Source organism: Sorex araneus, chromosome 1, assembly GCF_027595985.1.
Source record: "Sorex araneus isolate mSorAra2 chromosome 1, mSorAra2.pri, whole genome shotgun sequence".
NCBI lineage: Eukaryota > Metazoa > Chordata > Mammalia > Eulipotyphla > Soricidae > Sorex > Sorex araneus.
In genome coordinates this window covers 42,460,794-42,480,310 of record NC_073302.1, presented here as the reverse complement: position 1 = coordinate 42,480,310, position 19,517 = coordinate 42,460,794, and positions in this window count along the sequence as shown.

The window sequence follows — 19,517 nt, the reverse complement described above, 5'->3', positions numbered from 1 at the left end:
TTACACACACCTGGGTTCCTCTGCTGGTACCTTCATGCGTGAGGCTTGTCCGAACATGAGGAGAGGGGCCTTGAGCTTGGCTGTGGCTAGGTTCTGGTGGTCTTCGACTGCTGGGAGCTCTCCTCAGGGTGGGGAGAGAAGCTGGAGCCCATCCCCTCCGAGGGGCCCCGGGGAAGACAACCAGGCATTCGGGTAACTCTCTGCTATCACCTTTCCATATTGATCCACTTATATGCAAAGTTCATGACTTCATCTTTTCTAACAGCTGCATAGTATTCCATTGTGTAGATGTACCAAAGTTTCTTTAACCAGTCATCTGTTCTAGGGCACTCATTTTTTTCCCAGATTCTGGTTATTGTAAACAGTGCTACAATGAATATTCGAGTGTGGATGTCATTTCGACTATACTTTTTTGCCTGTCCAGGACATATTCCCAGTTGTAGTATTGCTTGGTCAAATGGGAGCTCAATTTCTAATTTTTTGAGAAGTGTCCATACTGTTTTCCAAAAGGGCTGAAGCAGTTGGCATCCCCACCAGCAGTATAGGAGGGTCCCTTTCTCTCCACCCACGCCAACAGTAGTTGTTTTTGTTCTTTTGGATGTGTGCCAGTCAATGTGGTGTGAGATGGTATCTCATAGTTGTTTTGATCTGCATCTACCTAATGATTAGTGATGTAGAGCATTTTTTCATGTGCCTTTTTTGCCATTCATATTTCTTCCTTGAGAAAGTTTGTGTTAATTTCCTTGCCCCATTTTTTGATGGCGTTGGATGTTTTCTTCTTGCAGATTTCAACCAGTGCCTTGTATATCCTTGATATCAACCCCTTACCAGATGGGAATTGGGTGAATATTCTTTCCCCTTCTGTAGATTGTCTTTGCACTTTGGTCACTGTATATTTTGCAGTGCAGAAGCTTCTTAGTTTAATATAGTCCTATTTGTTTATCTCTTTTTCCACTTGGTTGGTCAGTGGTGTGTCATCTTTGAAGATACCATTAGCCTCAATATCGTGGAGGGTTTTGCTGACCTTGTCTTCCATGTACCTTATGGATTTTGGTATGATGTTGAGGTCTTTAATCCATTTTGAGATTTAATCCATTTTGAGATAATCCATAACACCACTTCTGTTCGTGGTGTTATGTCGAGGTCTAAGCCCATTTTGCTACATGTTATTGTCCAGTTATGCCAGCATGATTTGTAAAAGAGGCTTTCTTTGCTCCACTTCACATTTCTTGCTCCCTTATCAATGAATAGATGTTCAAACATTTGCGGTTGTGTGTAGGGATATTCCACCCTGTTCCATTGGTCTGTGGCTCTGTCTTTGTTCCAGTACCATGCTTTTTAATTGTTTCCCCTTTATAGTAGAGTTTGAGGCTGGGGAGGGTGATGCCTCCCATCATCTTTTTCTGAAGAATTGCTTTAGCTATTCATGGGTGCTTGTTGTTTCATATGAATTTCAGGATTTCTTGATCCATTTCTTTGAAGAATTTCATGCATATCTTTGTAGGGATTGCATGGAATCTGTATAGGGCTTTGGGGAGTACTGTCATTTTGATAATGTTAATTCTTCCTATCCACTAGCAGGGGATATGTTTCCATTTCCTCGTCCTCTTTTATTTCGTGCAGTAGCATTTTATAATTTTCTTTGTAGAGATCCTTTATATCCTTAGTTAGGCTGATTCCAAGGTACTTGATTTTCTGGGGCATGATTGTGAATGGGATTGCTTTTTTCATGTCACTTTCTCTCTCATTATTTACACATAGAATGGGCATGGATTTTTGGGTATTAATTTTATATCCTGCAACTTTACTATACAAGTCTGTTTTTTCTAGGAGTTTCTTGGTAAAGGTTTTAGGATTCTTTATATATAGTATCATATTAACTGTGAATAGTGATAAATTGATTTCTTCCTTTCTTATCTGGATGCCCTTAATGTCTTTTTTCTTGCCTAACTGCAATTGCTAGTACTTCCAGATATTGAATAGAAGTGGTAAGAGTGGGCATCCTTGTATTGTCCCTGATGTCAGAGGGAAGGCCCTTCCTTAGTTTTTCCTCATTGAGGATAATGCTTGCCATAGGTTTGTGTTGGATGGCTTTGACTATCTTGAGGAAAGTTCCTTCTAAAATCATTTTGGTGAGAGTTTTCATCATGAGCAGGTGTTGGATCTTGTCAAATGCTTTCTCTGCATCTATTGCTATGATCATATGGTTTTTAATCTTTACTTCTGTTGATATGATGGATTATGTTGATTGATTTCCAAATGTTAAACCATCCTTGCATCCCCGGGGGTGAAACCCATTTGGTTGTGGTGTATGATCTTTTGATGAGTTGTTGGATTCTATTTGCTAATATTTTGTTGAGGATCTTCACATCGGTGTTCATCAGGGATATTGGTTTGCAGTTTTCTTTGTTAGTGTTGTCTTTGTTTGCTTTTGGTATTAGGGAGACATGTGCCTCATAGAAATACCTTGAGAGAGTTTCTGTTTCTTCAATTTCCTGGAATAGCTTGAGGAGAACTGGCAACAAGTCATCTTTAAATGTTTGGAAGAATTTGCTAGTGAATCCACCTGGGCCTGGGCTTTTGTTTTGGGGAAGACTTGATTACAGTATCAATTTCCTTGATATTAGTGGGTCTATTCAGGTTATCGGAATTCCAAAGACCTCCGGAACCTAGCCACAGCCATGCTCAAGGCCCCTCTCTACATGTTTGGACAAGCCTCACGCATGAAGGTACCAGCAGAGGAACCCAGGTGCGTGTAATCCCATCAAGGGCCAACATCCAGAGACTTAAAAGTAAGCTTCTGGAAGCATGCGGCCGCTTGTGGCTACACAATATCTTATAACCTACTTCTCTGGGAGAAACTGGCAAGCTACTGAGAGTTCCCTGCCCACGTGGGAGAGCCTCACAAGCTTCCCATGGTGTATTCATATGCCAAAGCAAGTAATAAGCTGGGCCTCATTTCCCTGACCCTGAAATTGCCTCCAACACGGCATCGTTGGGAAGGCCGAGTAGAGAGAGGCTTCTAAAATCTCAGGGATAGGAAGAATGGAGAGGTTGCTGAGACCGCTCGAGAAATTCGATGATCAACGGGATGATGATGATTCAGGTATTCCAAGTCTTCTTGGTTCAGTCTTCGGAGATTGTGGGAATCAAATAATTTATAAATTTCTTCTAGGTTCTCTTGTTTCGTGGCATACACACTCCAAATAGTCTCTGATGATCTTTTGAATTTCATCAGTTTCTGTGTCATGCCCCCTTTTTCATCTCTGATTTGGTTTATTAGGGTTCTCTCTCTCTTTCTTTATGAGTCTTGCTAGTGGTATATCAATCTTGTTTATTTTCTCAAGGAATCAGCTCTTTGCATCTATTGATATGATCATATGGTTTTTAATCTTTACTTTTGTTGATATAATGGAGGTCTTTCATTGACCTTTCAGATTGTTTTTTGGGTTTCCAGGTCGTTAATTTCTGCTTTAAGTTTTATTATTTCTTTCCTTCAGCCAGGTTTGGGTTCTTTTTGTTTGTCTTTCTCTAAGAACTGGAGCTATGAAGTCAAGTTATCTATGTAGGCCCTTTCTTCCTTCCTGAGAAATGCTTGCAGAGCTATAAATTTTCCTCTTAACAAAGCTTTAGCTGCATCCCATATATTCTGGTAGCTCGTGTCTTCATTCTCATTTGTTTCCAGGTATCTTTCGATTTCTTCCTTGACTCCTTCCTGACCCACTCATTATTCAACACTGAGTTGTTTAATTTCCAGGTGTTTGATTTGGTTCTCTGCATCTGTGTGTGATTAGCTTCTATCTTCAGCTCATCATGGTCTGAAAAGGCAGTTGATACAATTTCTATCATCTTGATTCTATTGAGGATGTATGTTTTGTGACTCAGCACATGGTTATTTTAGAAAATATTCCATGTGAATTGGAAAAGAATGTATATTCTTTGGGGGGGGGAGTGTAAAGCCCCCTATAGGTCTGTTAGCCCTCTCTCTTTTATTTCTTCTTTCAGAGTCAGTGTTTCCTTGCTGAGTTTTGTTCTTGTTTATCTATCCAGAGATGGCAAGGTGGTGTTGAAGTCTCTGACTACTATTGTATTGCTAGCAATGTCCTTCTTAAAATCTATTAGCAGCTATTTTAAGTATTTAGCTGGTCCCTCATTAGGTGTGTATATATTTAAGAGTGTGATTTCTTTCCATTGTACATATCCCTTGATAAATAAAAATGATATTCACTGTCCCTTCTAATTTTTTTCAACCTGAAATCTATGTTTTCGGTTACTAGTATGACCACCCCAACATTTTTGAGGGAGTTGTTTGCTTTCAGGCTTGTTTTCCATCCTTTAACTTTGAGTCTGTGTTTGCTATGATTGTTCAGATGTGTTTCTTAGGCAGCAGAATGTTGGTTTCAGTTTCTGGATCCATTTTGCCACTCTGTGTCTCTTGATTGGTGCATTTAGATCATTAACATTGAGAGAGATTACTGTGTTTGGGTTTTGTGCCATCTTTCTGTAAGGGTTTGTTGTTCTTTGGGTGTTTTCCTTCTTATCTTATAGGAGCCCTTCTAGTCCCTCTTTTAAGTTTTGTTTTGAGTCTATGAAGTTCCTGAGATGTTGTTTTTCTATAAAATGGTGTATCATTCCCTCAAGTTTGAGTGAGAGTTTAGTTGTATAAAGTATTTTTGGTGAAGTGTTCATTTCATTGAGTTTTTTCACCAAATCCCACCATTGTCTTTAGTCTTGAAGAGTTTCCTTTGATAGGTCTGCTGTAAATCTAATGGGTTCTCCTTTGTATGTGATTTCCTTTTTTGACTTTCTGCTTTCAGTATTGTGTCTCTATCCAGGGCATTCATAATTCTGATTATCAAATGCCTTGGAGTGTTTTTACTAGGGTTTCTTTTAGCTGGCACCCTTCTGGCTCCTTGGATCTGGATGCCTTTATTCTATAACTCTGGGAACTTTTCAGCAATGATTTCTTTAACTGTGACTTTTTCATTGGGATTGCCTCCCTGTCATTCTGGTACTCAGATGATTTTAATGTTATTCTTCTTGGAGTCATATCCTAGGTCTCTGATTTGTCTTAGAGCTATTTTGAGGTCTTTTTCCATTGTTTTTTGTTGCCTGTATGATTTCTGCTGCTCATCTTCAAGTTTGCTGATTCTGTCTTCAGCTGTAGACATTCTACTATTGAGGGCACCCACTGAGTTTTAAATTTAATCTACTGAATCCTTTATTTGTGACATTTCTTTTTGTAGCTTTCTTATTTCTCCTCTCATTTTCTCGGCTATCTGTTCCACTGTTTCTTTAATTTCTTTCTTTAATTCTCTGGATGTCTGCTCATTGATTCTTTGAGTTCCTTGAATATCCTCAGCATTTCATCTTGGAATTCTTTATCGGAGAGATCATGTCTGTGGGTAACCCCTGTTGAGGATTCGGGACTCTTTTCTTTGTCCTCTCCTCATAGTGGAGATTTGTGCTGTTTCTTCATGCTGTTGTGGTTGTATAGAGGTAAAACCTTCAAGTTTATTAGCACTGTTTCCTCTTATTGTGGGAAAGGATTCTGAATAAGCCTGAATGAGGTGGTCACCCTCCTCCCCTACTAGAATATGTCTTTCCTCCAGACATTATTCTATGACTTATGATAAGCATCTAGTGAAGGATTTGATGAGGTGTTCTTTTATATTGGGCTTTTATAGCTTCTTGCGTACATTGGTCTTTTGTTGGTATAGGAGTAGGTCAGCAGAATGCTGTTGTATTGTGTTTGAGATGGCCAGGAAGTTTTCTATAAAATTAGGTGATAAATGTTGGGATGTAAGTCAAGAGTGAGAGGAATGGGAAATATAACTGCGCCCACAGAGAAGGCCACTCCCACTTTTCAGGATGCCTTGTCCCCTAAAGTGGAGGCCACACCCCCAGCTGTTCCTGATGCTAATCCCTGGGCCTACAGACCTGTTTAGAAGAGTGATGGCTAGTTGGGTGGACACTCATGGTAGAAGTCAGGCAAGTGCCCCCAGGGCCAGTCCAGGGGCTGGCGTTGGGGGCCGAGGAGCTGGATGGGGAGGGGGCGTGCAAAGGGATGCACAGACCTTTTGAGAAGGGTGACGACTAGTTGGGCCTCCTCTGGTTCTTAACAAACTGTAGATAGCAAAGTAGGAGAAAGCATCAATGCAATTTATTCCATAATTTAAATTTTTCGACTGATATGAAAAATAGAAAATTATAAGGGTCAGAAAGATTGTTCCATTGTTGGAAGCTTGCCTCATGACCGGGCAGGGAGGGGGCAGCTGGAATAGAGAAGGGATCACTAAGAAAATGATGGTTGGAGGACTCGGTTGGGATGGGAGATGTGTGCTGAAAGTAAAGGGCCAAACATGATAAGCCTTCAGTATCTGCATTGCAAGTCATAATTCCCAAAAGTAGAGAGACAATATGGGGAATATTGTCTGCCATGGAGGCAGTGGGAGGGTGGAAAACGTGGAATTATACTGGGGATATTGGTTGTGGGGAGTGTGCACTGGTGGAGGAATGTGTGTTTGATCATTGAGTGATTGTAACTCAGACATGAAAGCATGTAACTATATCTCATGGTGAATCAAGAATTTTTTTTAAAAAACTAAAAATAAAAATAAACTCAAAAAAATTATAAAGCAACATTCCATAATAGAACTGGATATTAGAGTTAGTATAAGGTGGCAAGAAAACTGCAGGAGAAGCAAAAGTAATTTAAGTAGTAAGAACAATAGTTCTGATAAAGAAAGAGTAAAATATATGAAAGTCAAAATGACCATATTGTAACTCAGTTATCATTACTGCTAAATATAGGACTGAATCAATTAATTAACAATTAGCTTTCTCAAAACAGCATTTTTTATCAGATAAGTAGTTTCATAATAAAATATTAAGGAAGAAAATAAATTTTGTTTATAAATTATTAAGTTAATAATTTATTAAATGAGAGCTACGTAATCCATTCAAAGTCAGATAATGCTGTAATTCATAAAAGTTTAAAAGTAACATTAGGTACAATATTTATTCTAATAATCAAGAGACATAATGCAAAGAAGCTAGGAACTTGGGGTTTAGCCATTAATGGGAAAGATGAATCTGCAAATAGAATATTAAAGTAAACATTACAGCATCAGTAGGTATTGACATTAATGAAGCTAATCCAATTTTACTCTGTGATTCCCAGGGAAATTAATTTACAAGTCTACCATATGGTCTTCAGTGAGATAAAAAAAAACAGCTAGTATAGAGAGTAATAGGCAAACAAGTGTAATGTTTTGTACTCTGTAACAAAATCTGGGGTTTCTTACGTACTGTTTTCTGATTCTCATGATTTTTAAGGAGGAAAAGAGAGAAATGAACGGTATATCTACACAGGGAGCTACATAGTCATTTAACTGCAGTCTATTTTATCTTTGTGTTTAGTCTGAAAAAAATTTAATGTTCTTTTAGTAGTTGAGTATGTTATACTACTTTCACATGCTACAATTTCTTTATTAGTAATCTTTTATTGGGAAGTTATTTTTCCATATATTGTCTATTACAAATAGCATTGCAATGTATATCTTTTTGAATTTTTGTTCCTTTTGTTATTTAGGTAGTTACCTGGGAGTGGAATTTCTAGATCATAAGGCAAGTTGATATTTGCAATTAAAAATTTATGATATTTATTGAAATCAAAAATTCATTTTCATATGATCAATAAAATCACAATCTTTGCCATATATTCATGTTGTAAGTCTCCATATTTTCTTTTATGAAGGCTGGGCAAATTTATATTATCATTAACAGTAGACAGGAGAACCTTTTCTCCGAAGTCTTGCTACTTACTTGTCTCACTAACTAACGCATTCTGAAGTTTTAGAAAAAACTATGTGATGTAATCATACAGTGTCAAGAAAGGTCATTATTTATGGGGACTAGTTACAAATTGACTCCAGAAAAAATAATTTATGACAATGTATTTCTTTGGAATTGAACAGTTCACTATGATTGATTTTTTAAGTATTTTAAATATTAGAGTATCTTGAGGATGTTTTATTTATTTCAGTCAAATAAAAGAGGGGACAGCGTTTTCTAATATACAGATGCTTTCTTAAAATTTGCATATCATTTATAAAAATTAGTGTTAAAATTAAATTAGCAGTTCTCTAAGCTTAATTTATGTTTCAATCTACTTAATGTTCCATTGTAGATATTTGGTGAAAACTCAGTGAATTCCAAAAGAGAGAAAGAAACATTACCCTTTAATTTTGTGTGTTTTGGATGTTGGAAAAATATCTGGGAAATATTACAGCACACATACACACAAATGCAGTGTATGAATGTAACTATTGTCATTTATATAAGCCTTTAAAACCATTTCAGATATGCCAAACTTTTTTTATCACTTCATTCAAAATTATTTCAAGTATTGCAGGCAATGCTTCCTTTCTAGATTATAAATTCCTGGCACCTGAGTATCTACAGCATTTTGTTATCCCTTCACCCTGCTAAATAAGCTACTGTGACTTCTAGCACTGTTCTTAATTCACAACTAATTAAATTAATGTTTTCTGTTAACCTTAATCACTAAGATTTGATTAAGAGTAGCTTCTGAATTTGGATGTTTTCTCCCTATATGAGCTTTCCCTTTTCACTCACTAGAGTTGAGGAATAACTTTTCTCAATTGATGAATCACAGATAGATTTATATGTCCTACTCCCTTAATTTGTAGGTAATTTCATATTCACAGACTATTTTTCTTTGTATGAATTGTGCTTTACAATAATAAGCACAAGCAACTGTTAATAGATCTTTATTTGAAATTTTGCAGTGTTGGTCATCAAATTATACAGCTCTTATTTTATAAGTACAAGTGGTTGTGCAAAACAAACAATTCTAAAGAGGCTTTAAGTTGTAAAACCAATAAAATTTGTGTACACATTGATTCAAAACAAAATGAAATAAAATTACCACCATGTGAAAGATAAGCCTATGTAAAGTAAAATGGATATTTGTTTGCACATATGCATATGATCACAAAACCTAATAAACTTTGTTCAAATAATTTTAGCTTTGGATGGTGGTAGGGATGCTGGGACCATTGGTGGTGGAAAATGGACACTGCTGGAGGGACAGGCACTTGAACATTGTATGACTGAAATGCAAGCACAAAAGTTTGTAAGTATGTAACTGTACCTCATGTTGATTCACTAATAAATAAATTTTAAAAAATAATAGTTTTAGCTTTGGAGTTTATTTCAAGAAATTTCTCAGAATATACTTACCAAAATATTATAACATCACATATAATAGTGGAAGTGATCAATGATACATTATAGCATAAATAAGTCAGGAATGTAGTTCAATATGAAAAATCAAGTAAGTAGCTTGTGGTTATTTTCTTAATTGTCATTATAGCTTTCCTCTTTCTGACAAAATGGTAAACAAGAGGGATGGGGATTTTCTATTCTAAATGTAAACAAAATATTTGAAGACAACAAACTTCCATTGCTTATGGTAGTAACAACTGCTAATAATTTTAATATTGTTGTGTCAATTACCATACAAATTATACACAATATAGCAATTAATGAGTAAAAATATGTTTTATTCCATATAAAATTATTAACAGATTAGGGGCTGGAGCGATAGCACAGCAGTTGGGCGTTCGCCTTTCACTAGGCTGACCCGAGTTTAATTCCACTGCCCCTCTTGGAGAGCCCGGCAAGCTACGGAGAGTATTGAGCCCAAGCGGCAGAGCCTGGCAAGCTACCTGTGGCATATTGAATATGCCAAAAACAGTAACAATAAGTCTCTCAATGAGAGACGTTACTGGTGCCTGCTCAAACAAATCGATGAGCAATGGGATGACAGTGACCGTGACTACAAATTACTCAATATAACAAACTTTGTAAATATCACACGTTTAGAAAGATGTGATAGAACTGAACTTTAAACTCAGATAAAATTTGCTCCAATGTTGATACCTGCTATTGGTTTTACTTGACATAGACAGAATGTAATATAGCTTAGAAGAATGGAACCTATTTATAAAACAAATAAGCCTATGTCTAGAATCAACTGGGACTTCCTAAAGTCTAGAAATTCCTTAGTATTCATGCAGACACACACAGATTGCCTCCTGGCACACTTGAGATGGAAGAACCATCTGTCTTAAGATACTGGTGAGGCTTAAAGCATTCTCTGTATTCTGACCAACATTCTATTCACCGAATAAGAAAATGGAAGAAATCAACCTTTTAAGCCCTGCAGACAGACAAGTCAGGGTTAGGCAGTGATGGACAAAAGCTACTGTAAACTAACAGTTGGTTTCTAGACACTAGATGGATGACTGTTAATTTGGGATCATTAAAGTGTATTGATTTGCATTTTTGAGCTACTTATTAGAAGAGTGGGGGAGGGGGAGTATTATATCTAAAGAACTGGAAGCAATTGAGAAACCAATTTCAATTTGAAAAGAATGTGGAAGATATAACATTTGGGTGTAGAGTAAAATGGTTCTAATTCAAACAATTGGCCTGTCAGAATTAGCATCAAAGACTTTAATTGCCTGAATTAGAGAATTCTTCTTTTAAAATGTGCCCAAAATAGAATAAAACTCTAAGAAGGCAAATAATTAAAATGTTTCCCTAAATCAATATTTGACATGGGAAAATGACACTTCTCGATTTTGACATTTAAATTTTCAAGCTAAAATGTAGATCTTTAACTTGTTGGCATTCATTTTCTTCTCTGATCCAAAATTCATAAAAATAATGTAGCATATGTTGGAGATAGAACTGATTATTTTGTCAATGTCTGCAATATAATGAAGCTCTAGTAAAATCATATCAGTTTTAGTTGTTTTTCTCACATTGATGTAAATTCTCCAGGTGTAGGGTATATTTCTTCAAATTTAAGCAATTTTGCCCTGACTCTAAGGATATGTCCACATACTTGATTTTCTATATGCATGATTCTAGGGGTCAGAGATATAGCTCAGGGATTAAGTTGCTTTAGTTGCATGCAGCTGACCCTGGTTTGCGCCTGCTATTACATACAATACCATGAACACTATCAGGAGTGATCCCTGAGAACAGAGCCTGGGGTGAACTCTCAGCACTTTAGGATATGGCCCAAACAAAAGTTAATGAACAACAACAAAAAAATAAACAAGATAATAAACAAAAATTAAATAAAAATTAATAAAAATAATTTTCCTTCCTCTTCCTTTCCAATGTGTGTGTATGTACATGTGTGTGTGTTTATAGATATGTATATATCTATATAGGAAGAGGAAGGAAAATAGCTAGGTTAGAAGTAGAAAGACGTTACTGGTCTTTAAATTTAAAATAAATTTTCTTTAAAATAAATTTTCTGGTTTGGAATTTCATGATAATGGGCTCAGAATATGCACCAGAATATGCAGAATCTAATCCTCTCAGTCATCTCACTCTTCCTCAAACCCTATGTCTTACCACTTTACAGGTTTTAAACCTAGTCCGAAGTGTTCAGATAGGGGCCGGAGTGATAAAGTGATAATACAGTGGTTAGGGTGGTTGCCTTGCACATGGATGACCTGGGTTCGATCCCTGGCATCCCATATGGTCCCCTGAACACAGCCAGGAGTAATTCCTGAGTGCAGAGCCAGGAGTAAGCCCTGGACATCACCAGGTGTGACTCAAAAAAGAAAAAAAGAAAAAAAAGAGAAAAAGAGGTGCTCAGATATCCCCTTAGTTAAGATATTATAGGAGGAGGTTTTTCTCTTTTTTACCTTCCTCAGGTATCCTACTTAGAAATACCTCATGCACCAATATTCCTGTTTTCCCTTCCTTTCCTCAAATAAAGTGCCTAGTGAATTTGATCATGTTCTCTCTAGTCCTGTTATACCTTTTCTGGCTCAATAATTCCAATGGATTCTCTATCCGAAATGATACTCTAAAATCCTGCCAACGCATGAATATGTATATTTTAGGTAATAATCTATTTATTAAAATATTCCATGAGGTGCACTGTGGGTCATCATTGTAACCCAAAAGCGTCATTTCATGAGTTGGGAAGCCAAGACATAAGAAAAAATAGTAAAATTGAAGGATATTATAAAGATGGCTCAAATCTATAACTTGTAACTTTGATCTGTATTAGATATCAAATATTTTAAAATATGGACCTACACACTCCATATTATTTTTTTTTAAATTTCTAGCACATAAATCTAATCCATTGAAGCAGAAGAGAAATTAACAAGATAATTCAAGGAAGCAATCAAGAGAATAAGTTAAGTTGAAGAGAGCAACACAATATCTTTTTTTACATTAATTACTTTATCTTCATAATTTAAGTATAAGAAAAATGGTTCAACTCATAGAAATAGCATTTACATTTCTTATTTATATGCCACATTAATAGTGTCATGTTTCATCATTATTATTCTTGACCATGGGTGTGAAATTAGATTAATATTATTGTATTTACAAGTGATAGAGATGGTTATGACTGCAAATGTTATTTTATTAGGAAAAAAATAAAGAAAATGAAAAGTTCCGTGAAGGTCACTCTTTATACAGATGTATTCATTTGTAAGAACACACATAACAAATCTGTTTGTTTATTTATTTACAAAGTAATTTCATGGTTGAATAAATTTATGTAATTAGCTATCGTGTTTTAGCATAATGGCACCTTCATCCATAGAGGGTGAGTGATGTTTAAACTGAGAACCCTGCTATGTTGCTTATAAGTAACATAGTAGCAAATGTTCTTAATACTAGTAAGACTCTTATAATAAGCATTTTGATTTACAAGACACTTTCACATGTACTATCTAAATTAATCTTCAAAATAACCCAGATTATTGGTTATTTGAGGGTGAGAATATTATTTCTATTAATAATGTAAAGAAAATGAAGTACTAGAATTTTAATCATATATTTGCCCCTAGTTACTTGTTGCAGAGTGAAGATGAAACCAGCTCTCCTTGTTCTTAATTGCATAATATTTTTCTTAACAACGATTTTTCCTTTTTTTTATGTATGCCTAAAGTTATAGTTTATTTTATATATAATAAAAGGATTAGATAAAATTTACCCTTCCTATATTTCTGAATCATTGCTCTTAATTTTATCTATTTATTTATTTATTGAGATTTCTGGGCAACATTTGCTGTGTTCAAGATTTATTCCTGGCTCTGTGCTCAAGGATCATATATGGTGGTGCTCAGGGAAAAATATGTGGTGCTAGAGGTCAAACCCAGGTTGGCCACATGTAAGATAACTAACTACTTTTACAGCTGCATTAGCTCGTAGGCCCTCATTATTATTATATTTTGTTTTCTTAAAAAATTATTATTAGAACCATGATTTACAAATGTACTATGAGTTTAAGCATTCAATAATTCAACACCAATCCCTCTACCAGATCAACTTCACTCTACCAGTGTTCCCAGTTTCCCTCCACACCCCACCACCCACTCCACCTCTGCCTGTCAACTTGACAGGCGCAATACAAAGTTGTGCCTTTATAATGTGGTTTTGCTTAGATCTTATATTTTTGTTGAATCTGTGTTTTGGATAATTAGTTATACCTCTCATCATATAAATGGTATAACTGAAGTTCTAAGATTTGTTCACCCATTAATTCTCATTCTCTTCATCTTCCCTTGATTTCTTTCCTTTTCTTTCAATCTCCTCTCTATCACTTGGGTCAAGGTTCATCTAGGCTTCCCCTTCATACTACAGTACATTCAAATTTACTCTATATACCACAGATAAGTGAGATTATCCTGTGTTTGTCTCTCTTCCTCTGGTTTACTTCACTCAACATGATATCTTACAGTTTCAATCATGTTGCAGCAAATTGTATTATTTCATCACTCTTGCAGCTTCATAGCATTCCATTCCATGTATACCACATCTTCATAATCCTTTCATCTGTGGTTGGATATCTAGGTTGCTTCCATATCTTAGTTATTGTGTGAATCATTATTCTTAATTTTAATTGACCACATTTAGTCCTATGCAATATTATTGGCTCACATCAATGCTTAATCACTTGATCACTTGCTCACTTGACATCCTGTTATGCATTGATTTGCTCGACCGGGCGCCAAAACATCTCCATTCATTCCTGTTGCATGCTACTGCAGCCCAATGGCATCTGCTCACTCCAGGAACATGAAGAGCCTCAAACCGTTCATTCAGGGTCTTGATGAAGAAGTTTGACCATCTCATAGGTGGGTGGCCATGAGGTCTTTCGACATCCCGTGGAGTCCAGTCATTAACGGCTCTAGTCCAGTGGTCATCTCTAAATCGCATTCTGTGTCTGGCCCATCTGATTTTCGACACCTTGGCACATGAGACAGTGTTCCTGATCCTTGATCTTCAATGGAAGTCTAAACTCCGGATTCCTTCTCTTACTTGAGTGAAATGTGATACTCCAAGACAGCTCTTTCGATTCCTCTTTGGGAGACCTGAACAGCGTTCTCACCTTGTTTTCATGGGGCCAAGGTCTGTGAGGTGTATATTAGTGCAGAAATAATGGTGGAGTCGAAGAGATGTTCGCAGAGCCAGAGATTTCTTCATCCTCTTAGGTATTTCTTCGATGCTCTCGAAGGTATTCCATGCCGCTCTCTTCCTCCTGCATAGTTCAGGTGCCAGGTCATTTGTTATGTTGAGTTCTCTACCTAGGTACACATAACTGCTGCGTTCATAGATGTTCATTCCATTGAGAGCAAATGGAACATTAGTAACTAGTTTGTTTTTCATGAACGTTGTCTTCGTGAGATTCAGCTGCAGTCCGACCTTTCCACAGTCACGGTCGAAGTCGGCCAGCATTTGTGCTGCTTGGCTAATGTTTGGTGTTATTAGAATGACATCATTAGTGAAGCAGAGGTGGTGTAGTTGCCAACCATCTATCTTCACTCCCATTCCTTCCCATTCTGTAGTTGCATAACATGCTTGAGGGTGGCACTGAAGAGTTTCAGTGAAATGGTATCACCCTGCTAAACCCTTCTCTTAATGTCGATGATTACTTCCTTGTAGAATGGTGAGATCCTGGTAGTGAATCTGTAATACAGCTCATGGAGTATCCTGATATACTGAGTTTGAATGCTCTCTTTGGCTAGGGCTTCGATGATCACTTCAGTCTCAACAGAATTAAAGGCCTTCTTTAAATCAATGAACATTAGACAGAGCGGCATCTTGAACTCCTGAGAAACCTCAATAAGCTTGGTCACCATGTGGATATGGTCGATTGTGTGGAATTTTTTTCGGAACCCAGCTTGCTCACATGGTTGTCCTTCATCTAGTGTTCTGCCAATCCTATTTATGATGACTCAAGTGAACAGTTTGTAGACGACAGACAACAGGCGGATCGACCAATAGTTGCCGATGTTGTTGATGTCTGCCTTCTTGTACAATAGAACGGTCCTGTAGGTTTTCCATTGGGATGAAACATTGCATTCAGACAGGTAGCATGTGAATTGCCGAGCCAATGTATTGATAAGTACTGATGGCAGATTCTTCAGGTGTTCGGATCTGACGTTGTCTGGGCTGATTGCTGTTTGTTTCCTTACCAACAAAATGGCATGTCGAATTTCAGAAGGGAGAACATTGGGAACGACATATCCATCCTTCAGAATTTGGTATATGGGCAGGTGGACATGGCTATCAAAGATATCTGAGTAGAACTCATGGATAATATTCTCCATTGCCCTTCTGGAATATGTGATAGATCCATCAGGACATTGGAGGGCAGTCATCTTGGTTTTATAGTTGGCAAAAGACAGGTGGGTGTTGCAGATACTTTTCTGCCACATTGGCCAACACTGCTGTTTTTCTCTCTTTGAGGTCTTCCTTTATTGCTTCTTTGCACTGCTTTGCGAGCTCGGACATTAGCTTGTGATTACCTGAGGCTCGCTGCAAGCCACGTTGGCGAATGAGCTTGAGAGTTTCCGAAGATAGGCTGTTAAAAATTATTACCTAGTTAAGATATATCATATTGATATCCTTGGTAATTATAGATTACTAGAATTCAAATATTATACATGTAAATTGTGTCTCTATTTTCCCCTTAAATTTCTTAAATGTGAGGAATAACTTTTGGCATATTTAATACAAAAATAAAACTTATTCAGCACACTATTTACATAACTATATATAATATGAACATTTTCTATAAGAAATAGAAAATTTTCTGTCTGAAAATGAAACTATTAATTCATTAAGATGATGCGATTTTTAAAACTGACAAAACAGCTAGTTAGCAACATTTCTTGTTAACAATTATATTTAGGCATAAAAGTCATTTGCTTTCCTTAGTTTCATAACAATAATTTGCTGACTGTTCAGACTTTGCATGATTTTATTTTTAATCAAGAAAAAATATGTGTTTTCTACAAAGCTACACTTTTCAGTAGATTTTGGTCTATAAAATCATTTTGTAAATGGTCAAATGTATAAGACATGGTAATGTCAACAAGTACATATATAAAAGAAAACTATGTTTAGAGGGTTAGGCTATTTTTGTTTTGATTTTAATTTATTTGCTTACTGGTATTTACAACCAAAACTTTGATTAACTTAAACTAGTATGTCATTAATTATATCTATATATTTAGATAGTTAAGACTATAGAAATATGACCACCCTCTTCCAAAATGGAGTCAGAGGAAATAAAAGCACTAATAGGATTATGTTCAACCCAAATAAATTGAAGTGATCATCAAAAGTCTCTCCAAAACAAAATCCCAGGTCCATATGAGTTTCCCTTGTTAATTCTTTCAAACCTTCAGATTGTTCCTGTGACACAGCCTTCTTAAGTTCTTACAAAAACTTGAACAAGCAGCAATTCTTTCAATCAGTTTCTATGAGAATTTCATTACCCCATATCATAAACAAAGCTAACACTAGTAAAGAAAATTACTGACCAATAATCCTGATGAGTATACATGCAAAAGTCTTCAACAAATATTGTCACTGTCACTGTCACTGTCATCCCGTTGCTCATCAATTTGTTCGAGCGGGCACCAGTAACGTCTCCATGTTGAGACTTGTTACTGATTTTTACATATCGAATACACCACGGGTAGCTTTCCAGGCTCTGCTGTGTGAGCGATATACTCTCTCTCAGTAGCTTGCCAGGCTCTCCAAGAAGGGTGGAGGACTTGAACCCGGGTCAGCCCTACCACTGTGCGATCGCTCCAGCCCTCAACAAATATTGGTGAATCAAATTCAATAATACAGGGTCCATAAAGATAGTACAGAAATTGAGATACTTTCCTTGATTCTGGCAGCTCCAGTTTTATTACATGGCACAACATATAGTCTTCTCAGTACCACCAGAAGTGATCCCCGAGCATGGAAATAGAAGTATACTCTCAACATGACTGGGTGTGGCCACACCCCCCCTCCTCAAAGATTCAAAGAATATCTTCAAAAGATAATCGAAAATTACCAAATGTAATTTATTCCAGAGGTGCAAGATTTTTTATTATCTAGAAATTTTTTATCATCCTGATAATATTCTAGATTTTTTTATTATCTAGAAATCATATAATGTGACATACCACCTCAACAAAAGGAAACATTAAAGGTTTCACACTGAGACAAAGAATTATTTTTCACAGCATTTAGCATTCAGTTATAATTAAAAGTTCCAGCAAAATATGGGTAGAGTGTACTCATTTCAACATGGTGAAGGCCATCTACAAAAAACCAAAAACTAATATCTTATTCAATGCTGAAAATCTGAACGTGTTTTGTCTAAGATAATGCATAAGTCAAGGATGCATATTCTCACCACAATTATTCAACTTAGTGTTGAGTTCTACAGACAAAGTAGGCAAGAAAATTAAACAAAATTTATATAAAGAGAAGAATTAAAACTATGACTGTAACTGAAATAATAATATACTTAGAAAACCATTAACAACACACAATAGAAACTATAAACTGACATTATATAGTGGAAGACTACAAAATCAATAAACAAAAATCCCATTTTCAGTGCCATCCAAAAGACTTGCCTACAGAGCAACTAATGAGGTGGGAAAGTATATATCAAAAAGCAGTAAGTTAGTACTTAAAGAACTGAATCATAATTTAAAACATTAAAATCTATGTAAATATTTTATATGATGAAAAAGTTTATTGTTCATGGAACAGACAAGATGTGCATATTTTCCCAGAAACATAGCCCAAGCAAGATGTCAAGTAATATTTTACAAAGGATCAAAAATTAGGGGCTGAAGTGATAAAAGAGCAGTAAGGCATTTGCCTTCTATGTGCTGCTTTGCGTTGGATCTCCAACACCCATTATAATCTCAAAAACCCACCAGGAGTAATTCCTGAGCACAGAGTCAGGCATATATCCTGTGCTGAGTGTAGCCCCAAACATTCCCAAAATAAAAAAACCAAAAAATCAAAGATTATGCAATGGAAAAGTTGTTTATTTTTTAAATAAATGATACTGAGAAAACTATATGGCTACATGCAAAATAATTAAAGCGGATATCTATACTGTACACTAGAACAACCTCAATATAAAATAAATTTTTGAATATTAGGGCTGAAACCAAGAAAATTTAAGTGAAGATATTAGTCTTGGCAATTACTTTCTGGAACTGATAGTCACAATAAAAATTAACAAGTTGTACCTCATCACACTGAAAAGAGTTTACTCAATAAAGTAATTTATCAGAAAAAATAAAATGAATTCATCAATTGGCATGAAAGGTGTTTAAAAAATCTCATTTAACACTCTGACAAAGAAAACATATACATGATCAACAGATGCATGTAAAAACACTCATAAATACATCATCAGGAACATAAGAATCAAAACCAAAATGTGACATTATCTTATATCTGTTAGGTTTGCTAATATCTTAAGTTCAGTATTTAGCCAATGTTGGTGAAGACATAGAGAAAAAGGAGAATTAGCACTATGGAAAACAATATGTAATCTGTTATTTTAAACTAAAAGTAAAACTAGTATGTAATAAACTTCTAACTGTACATTTAAAACAAAGATAAATCTATATTCCCAGATTTAGTGCAGCATTCTTCATAATAACCAGTATAATGGGCACATCAAAAGCGTCTATGAGTGGTTGGATTAAGATCTGGTAGATTTATACTAAGAAATATGCATGGTTATTATCATGAGAAAGAAGAAATAACCCATTTGCAACAATAGATGAATGTAGAGTATAATATTAAGTAAAGTAGAAAATAAAAGAAACATTCAGCATAGCGTCTCTCTTTAGAAAAAATGTCTAAAATATGTGCTTACTGGAGCTGAAAAGTAACAGAAGTAAAAGAAACTGGCAGAAATACAAAGATTTTTAGTTAGATCAATAAGATGTGAGGATCTATGTGGTGATTGTGACAATAATCATCATTGATAATATTTCATTGAATATTGAAAGTTAAGAGAGTTGAACTTAAATATTCTTACTCACAAATGAAAAAGATAAATCATATAAGAGATGATGGCTATGTTGAAAACATACCAGGAATTCTTTTACATTTTTTTT